This window comes from Oryx dammah, unplaced genomic scaffold (genome assembly GCF_014754425.2).
Source record: "Oryx dammah isolate SB20612 unplaced genomic scaffold, SCBI_Odam_1.1 HiC_scaffold_13, whole genome shotgun sequence".
NCBI classification, from domain to species: Eukaryota; Metazoa; Chordata; class Mammalia; order Artiodactyla; family Bovidae; genus Oryx; species Oryx dammah.
Genome location: NW_024070197.1, coordinates 18,323,463 through 18,332,131, shown reverse-complemented (window position 1 = coordinate 18,332,131; position 8,669 = coordinate 18,323,463).

The window sequence follows — 8,669 nt, the reverse complement described above, 5'->3', positions numbered from 1 at the left end:
CCCTGGACTACAGGCCTCATCCAGGTCACATCCAGGGCTGACATCAGCATTCCTACCTGGAACGAAAGGCGGGTACTCAGCACACACAGGCTTGACATTCCTAGTTTCCTCCCTGGCTTTTGCAGGCCTCTCTCCGGCTACGGCATCATCGTTCAACAGGCTACACCTGGCTGTGCATGCGCACTTCTACACGCTGAACCACCCCGGAGTCTGGGGCATTTCTGACTCTGCAAATTTTGGGGGAATAGCTTGTGAAGGATAGGTGTTAACTGCCCTCTAAATGTTTGTTAGAATATACCTGTGAAGCCATCTGGTTCTGGACCTTTGTTTGTTGGGAGTTTTTTGCTTTTTAAATTACTTCTTCAATTTCAACTGTTAATTGGCCTGTTCATATTTCTTATTTCTTCCTGGTACAGTCTTGGGATAGTATTCATTTCTAGGAATTTGTCCATTTCTTTTTGTTCATTTTATTGGCATATTTGTTTGTATTTTGTTTGTAATCTCTTAAGACCCTTTATATTTTTATGGTGTCAGTGGTAACTTTTATTTCTGATTTTATTGATTTGGGCTCCCTTTTTCCCTTGATGAGTCTGGCTAAAGGTTTATTCATTTTATCTTTTCAAAGAATCAGCTCTTAGTTTCATTCATCTTTTGTATTGTTCTGTATTTTATTTCTGAGCTGATCTTTGTGATAACTTTCCTTCACCTACCTTTTCATTTGTTCTTTTTCTAGTTCCTTTAGGTGTAAAGTTAGGTTGTTTTTTTGAAATTTTGATGCCCACATTTTAACTTCTGATATTGGGAACTTGTGTGTTCTCTCTTTTCTGTTGATTGCCTCTGATAGAGGTTTGTCAATTTTATTTTTTTTTCATAGAATCAAAATTTTCTCTATATTTCTAATTTTCTCTTTCCTTAATTTCCACTCTACTTAATTTTGTTTGCTTTGGGTTTAACTGATACTTTTTAATACTTAGAACATTGATTTTGAAGGTAGAATTTCCCTCCCTTCTGTGTAGTTCTATTCAGCTGTCACTCACAAATTTCAGTATGCTGTATTTTCTTTATCATGTTAAAAGTTTTATTATTTTCATGATTTCTTCTTGACTTATGGATTCTTTAGACATATGGTATTTAAATATTATTTTGCAAATTTTTCCAAGTATTTTTATGTTTGAGTTCTAGCTGAATTCCATTGTGGTCAAATAATATATTTTAAGCCCTTTAAATTTACAGGGACTTATTTTATGGTCTATTGTGATGAATATCTTTTATGCAGTTGAAAAAAAAACATATCCTGCTGTGGTTGAATGAAGTGTCTTATAAATGTAAAGTTGATATAAACAGCAGGTCAAGTCTTTATTTTTGTGTCTACTTGTCCTATAAATGAAAGAGTGTTGAAATTTCCAGCTGTAATTAGAGATTTTTCATTTTTGTCTGATTTTGCTTCATATAGTTTATAACTCCAATAATATATATGTTTTTTGCCTTTTTATGCTGTTTATGAGGTTCTCGTGGCAAGAATACTGGAGTGGTTTGCCATTCCCTGCTCCAGTGGGCCACATTTTGTCAGAACTCTTCACTATGACCTGTCTGTCTTGGGTGGCTCTGCATAGCATGGCTCACAGCTCCACTGAGTTATGCAAGCCCCTATGCCATGACAAGGCAGTGATCCACGAAGGGGCAGGATGTTTAGATAACATCACTGACTCAATGGACATGAAGTTGGCCAAATTCCAAGACATAGTGAGGGACAGGGAGGCCTGGCGTGTTGTAGTCCATTGGGTTGCAAAGAGTCGGACATGACTTAGCGACTGAACAACAAAAATAGGTATGTTGGACCTCCTGGTGTTAATCCAGAGGTCATTACTGCTGTGTCACTGTTTTTTGTTTTCTTTTTCCTCTGAGCTTTGTTTTGGATACTTTCTTTTGTTGTGTATTCTAGACTTTTTCTACTCTCATGTCTAATCTGTTGTTAATTTCATACAGTTCAGATGTTGCAGTTTCATCTCTAGAAAGTCCATTTGAGGTGTGTGTGTGTGTTTTTTTTTTAAATCTTAAATTTCTCTCACCATGTCCATGTTTTCCTATACACTGGATCTTATTTATAATGATTCTTTTAAACATTTTTGCTGTTTTTCTTCTCTGTCATTTCTGCATCTATTTCTATGAACTAATGTCTTTCTGCCTCTTCAAACATCTATTAACTCTTTGTTTCAAATTTATTTATTTATTTGGCTGCTCCAGGTCTTAGTTACAGCAATATGGGATCTAGTTCCCAGCAATCAAACCCAGCCCCCCTGCATTGGGAGTGCAGAGTCTTAGCCACTGGACCACCAGGGAAGTCCCAAATGTCTGTAACTCTTGATTGGATGTTGGATATTCATTTGCTGTCAGCAGAGAGGTCTCTATTCTGCTTAGACTTCCCTTCTCTGTTTTGCAAAATATGGCCTTCTAAATACAAAATTATTTTCCTTCTAACTTTGTCATGTAAATTCTTATACAAAGGGCATTATTTTCCATTTTTAAGTGGTCATACAATGTTCTAAGTACAGTAAGAAACCACTGGGGAAAAAAGGTGTTAAGCAGATAATCTCACAGAGTTCCCTGGTAGTCTAATGGTTAGACTTCTGGGGTTTCACTGAAGTGGCCCAGGTTAAATCCATGTTTGGAGAACTGAGATCCCATAAGCTGCACAGTGTGGTCAAAAAACTCAAAACAAGCAAACAAAACAGAGACTGTCAAACACTGATCTGGCTTTGATACATCTGAGGTAGTGGTTAAAAATATACAGATACCTAAGACTTATCCTTAAACTAAGATTGTGGCATTCAGTCCATGATCACTTCATGGCAAATAGATGGGGAAACAATGGAAACAGGGACAGACTTTATTTTCTTGGTCTCCAAAATCACTGTAGATGGTGACTTCAGCCATGAAACTAAAAGACGCTTGCTTCTTGGAAGAAAAGCTATGACCAACCTAGACAGCATATTAAAAAGCAGAGACATTACTTTGCCAACAAAAGTCTGTCTAGTCAAAGCTATGGTTTTTCCAGTAGTCATGCATGGATATGAAAATTGGACCATGAAGAAAGCTGAGCAAAGAATTGATGTTTTTGAACTGTGATGCTGGAGAAGACTTGAGAGTCTCTTGGACTGCAAGGAGATCAAACCAGTCAATCCTAAAGGAAGTCGGTCCTGAATATTCATTGGAAAGACTGATGCTGAAGCTGAAGCTCCAATACTTTGGCCACCTGATGTGAAGAACTGACTCATTAGGAAAGACCCTGATGCTGAGAAAGATTGAAGGTAGGAGGAGAAGGGGACGACAGAGGATGAGATGGTTGGATGCAATCACCAATTCGATGGACTTGAGTTTAAGCAAGCTCTGGGAGTTGGTGGACAAGGAAGTCTGGCGTGATGCAGTCCATGGGGTTGCAAAGAGTTGGATACGACTCAGAGACTGAACTGATATTGCTAACTTACCCTTACAGATTCTGATTTACTTGGTCTGGGTTGGTCTCTGAAATTAATACTTGCAACAGGTTCCTGAGTTGATTTTAATTGAACATTCAAATTTTATAATCAATGACTTAATTTATTTTCATTGTTACAGATCTCACAAAATATGCTTTCATTATTCTCTTTGCCCTCTTTAAATTGTATAATAACTTTATCAAAATTCATTTCTAATGTACTTTATTTTCAGTTTATCACTTATCTCTGCTGTCCCCCCACCCCCACCTCCTAGTACAGGAAAACAATATTTGTTAGTTTTCTTGCTTTATTTTTCCAGGTTTGGAGACCAGGTATGATACAAAGAGATTATCTCCAGAAGAAAACATTTCTGAAATAAATGTATCTAAATGGAAGATAAAAAAGTGAAATGCTTGACCTTGAGAATTCCATCATTAAAAATAGCTGGCAGAGTAAAGTCAAGACTGAGAAACAAGAACTTCAAAATGAATATTTTAGCCAAATGAAAATCATATATGAAAATATATCTATTCACAGAAAAGATACATCTCTCACCCTATATCACAGATCACAGAATTGCCAGTAGAGAAACATTTATGAATGTAAAGAATGTGGGAATACCTTTATTTATGGCTCAGATCGAATCAAATGTGAGAAAAATTCATACTGGTGAGAAGCCTTATGCATCTAAGGTATATGGGAAGGCCTTTAGAATTTGTGAACAACCAGCTTGACATTTGAAAGTTTATAATGAAGTGAAACCGTTTGTATGTCTAGAATCTGGAAAGGCTTTTAGTTTTGGCAGAGACCTTAGAGTACACAAAAATATTCATTCAGGGGAGAAACCCTATGAATGTAAAGAATATGGGAAGGCATTTTGAATACATCAACTCACTCAACATATAAAAATTCATAGTGGAGTGAAATCCTATATATGTAAAAAATGTGGGAAAGCTTTTAGTTAGGTAAAGACCTTAAAGTACAAAAGAATATTCATTCTGGGAAGAAGTTCTATGAATGTCAGATCTGTGGGAAGACCTTCAACTCTTCCAGATACTTTAGAGTATACCAGAAAATTCATACTGATGAAAGGAATGCACACTGATGCATCACAGTGATGAAAGCAATGCAAGGAATGTGAAAATCTTTAAGATTATGTGCACAACCTGGTCAACATCAAAAAATTCATACAGATGAGAAATCTTATGAATGTAAGGAATATGGAAAAAACCCTTAAGACTTCATTCATACCTTAAAGCTCAACACAGCATTCATACTAATGAGAAACCCTTAAGAAGGTAGGAAGGCCTTTAGGCAGAGGGCACATCTTACTAAGCATCAAAGAATTCGTATTGGTGAGAAACCCTATGAATATAAGGAATGTGGAAAGACCTACAGATGGAGTTCAACACAATCAACATCAAAAACTGCACACTAAAGAGAACCTGTGAATTTAAGATACACAGAAGGGCCTTTGAAGTTCATTCAATACTTACAGATCATTAGATAATTCATAATGGTAAGAAACCAAAAATATGAATGTGTGGGGTGATATGGGATGGCTTTCGATAGAATGAACGTTAGTGAATGTACATTAGTAAGAAACCCTGTGAATTTAAGGAATTTGGGGATGCTTTTCACACTTTATTGAACATCAGACACTTAATAATGTTGAGTTTAAAAATGTAAGACATGCAGGAAGGCCCAATATTCATGTCTCTATGAACATCTGAGAATTCATAACCTTGTAGTGTTGATATAAAAGTGCTTTTTCTTTCACTCAGCTCTTAACAGAATATTAATATTAGGGGGAATGTTTGGGAATTTTTTTTGCCATTCTTACAATGTAAAAGATTTCTTGCCAGGTATCTTAATCTAATGAACATATAAAATACTTCCAAAACTGAGACAGTAGATAGGCCCTAGGCTGAGCAGCTGGAGTCTGTCCCCTGTGGACAGATATTCCAAGACAGAAATAATGGCAGAAGTGAAGAGGAGGTGAGGCCCGCCCATATAAAAGATAAAGAGAACATATTATTTCTCATTCTTGAGATCAAGGAGACCTTCCCAACTACACATATGCAGAAAGGCTCCTCAGAGTCCAAAAAGGCCATCCCATAGGCCTCTGACTGGAATCCATCTGAGCTAAGAGATGTGCACGCACACAGGAGAGGACCCCCAATTATATTAAATATAGACTCAGAGCCAGCAAGATGACTGACCAGAGGAAACCCAGAAGAAATGCTCCATATAAGGAATTTAAGCTACCATGAAAGCATGACACTCTCTGGGCCCACCTGTGTGCATTTATTCACATGGACTTTTCTTTCCTCCTAGTAATTCACTACTTTCCATCTCTGTTGACATTCATTTCCACAAACCAGACAAGCCAGGGCCTTGTCACTGGCCCTTATGGTCTAGTGGCTAGGACTCAGGACCCTCACTGCCTCTTCCTGACTTCAACCCCTGGCTAGGAAAGTGAGATCCTGCTTCAAGTTGCTGCAGGCCAAGGCCACCTGAGATCAAAACCACTCAACTCCTGTTGGATGTCTGTAAATTTGTATAATCTCTTAATCTACCAGTTGTGGAACTGAAAGAAAGCCTTTAGTCACAGCCCATACCTAGTCTATCACATCATCAAGATATGCAGCAATATACTTATTAGCTCTGTGCCTCAGTTGTAAAACAGTGATAATACCGATCTAATTGAGTTTTTATGAGGACCTGTAAATCTTTGTTAAGATTATTTAACAAATATTAGCTACTGTTGATCAGATAAGCAAGAGCATTACCATTAGTGAATTCTTAAGAGAAAGACACTATGTTGGTAATGATCTTAGAAAAGCTTCCAATTACCTCCATCCTCCTATTCAACTTTAGATGACTGAATAAAGTCCTGTAATACAGAGAACATGTGAGATAACTTCATTCTTGAAGAGCTGCATCAGGAAACTGGTGCTGGAATAAACACTCTGGAATCAGTGGCTGTAAATATATATTGAGAATATAGCTAATTGCTGAAGTAGAAAAGGGTATGAAGCAGTTTACTATTAATAAACTGCTAATAAGAGATACCCTATAATCTACACTCTCTGCTCACAACCCAGAATTTATTAGAAATGATCAAAAGGATAACTAAGAGAAAACTGTCCATTAGTAAACATTCCAAGTTGCCATTATGAAAATTTTCAAACATACAGGAAAGTTTAAAAAGTACAATGGACATGTATTTACCATCCTACCCTCCACCTAGTTCAAAAGCTAACAGTTTATTATATCTGGGTTATCTTCCTGTAAGTAATTTTCAACATAACCCTACTATAACCACATCTTCTAAAATGTATCATGTGACCTATGTTCAGATCTTCCCAGTTGTCCCAAGGTTGACTTTAATAGTTATTTACTTTCATTTTCTAAAAAATTATTTTATTATTGTTTTTTTTTTGGTCATACTGTGTGTCATATGGAATATAAATGGATCAAACCGACGCTCCCTGCATTGGAAGCACAGAGTCATAACCACTGGACTACTAGGGAAGGCCCTACTTTAAAAAAAAAAAATCTAAAGTAAACTCTAGGCTCAGAAATTGCATTTAGTGATCTATCTCTTTTAGTCTAGTTTAGTTTTTCACTTTTATTTTTCTTCATGAGTTTTCTTCTTAGAGTCCATGTCACCTTGCAGGATGGTCCATATTTTGGATTGTTGTGCTTGTTTCCTAATGTTGTCATTTAATTTATTCTGCCATCTATATTGGAAATTAACACATTATTGACCAGAGACGTAGTAATACATCTTTTGTTACCCAAACACTGTGGACCAGAGTGTTTCAATATTCTTTACATGACAAATAACTGGCCACAGGCGTTGGTTTCTGCAAAACTTCCTGGTCAGCAATTTGTTAAGGGTAGAGAAAAGATTAAGTTTGAATCAAACAATTTTACAGAATATTTCCTAAATGATGTATTTAGTATTGTCATATATCAAGGTACAGATTGAAATCATGAGGCTAAATTTGAACATATGGTTAAGGTGGTGACTATCAACTCTCTCCATTTTAGAGGGCCTTTTTTTATTCTTACAATTAGAAAGTAACTTATGAAGTGATTCTAACCTCCTCTTGGAAATTTATATTTTATTTGTTTGATTCACAGAGAAAATCAGAACAAAAATAGGATACCACTCAGATGAGTGATAATGCATTGCTACATATCAAAACCTTTAAAAGGTGACCAAAGTCCTCTTGCTGTTGATGTTGCTGTCATGTCTGACTCTTTGTGACCCCATGGACTATAACCAGGCTCCTCTGTCCATGGGATTTCTTAGACAAGAATACTGGAGTAGGTTGTAGGTTGCCATTTCCTTCTCCAGGGGATCTCTCTGACCCAGGGATCAAACCCACATCTCCTGCATTGGCAGGTGGATTCTTTACTGCTGAGGCACCAGGGAAGCCTCAGGTCTTAATTCTGGTCAATTATCTGGTTTCTTTTTCCACACTTGACCTGTCCTAGGAAAGCCATCTTACAAGAACACTAACACTCTTTTAACAAAATTTGGGAAATCAAGATATTGTTTTGAAACAGTGTCTGTCACATAGTGGACACTTGATAAAACTGATGATGTAATCAAAACCCAAGAAATTAGAAAAAGAACAAATTAACCTAACTACTGCAGAATGAAATCATTTATATGGTTAAGATTAGAAATCAGTGAAAGAATAAATAAAACCTATTAAATTTGTGTGGAAAAAACACCCATCTAAATTAGACTTATAAATTTGATCTATGAAAAGACAAGAAATATGGCAGCATTAATAAGGTAATATATATATTTATGGAAAATTTAAAAATAATAATACTAAAGAAAATATTTTCTTTTTTTTTTTGCTCCTTTTTATTAATTTATTTTAATCGGAGGCTAATTACTTTACCTCCATGGTTTTTGCCATACATTGACATTAATCAGCCACAGGAGTACATGAATTAAATGAATTAAAATTCATTCAAGGTAGAAATCTGCATAGTATAATATACATAGCAGAAGAATAAAAATTTGGTCCAAGTTCGCTCTAAAAACAATACTTATATCATCACTTAGAAACTCTAAGGATAATCTCTAGAAGAATTTTACAAGCTCATCCTAGAAGTCTAAACACTAGATGAAGACAGCTTCCAAAAAACCTAAATGAACTTAAT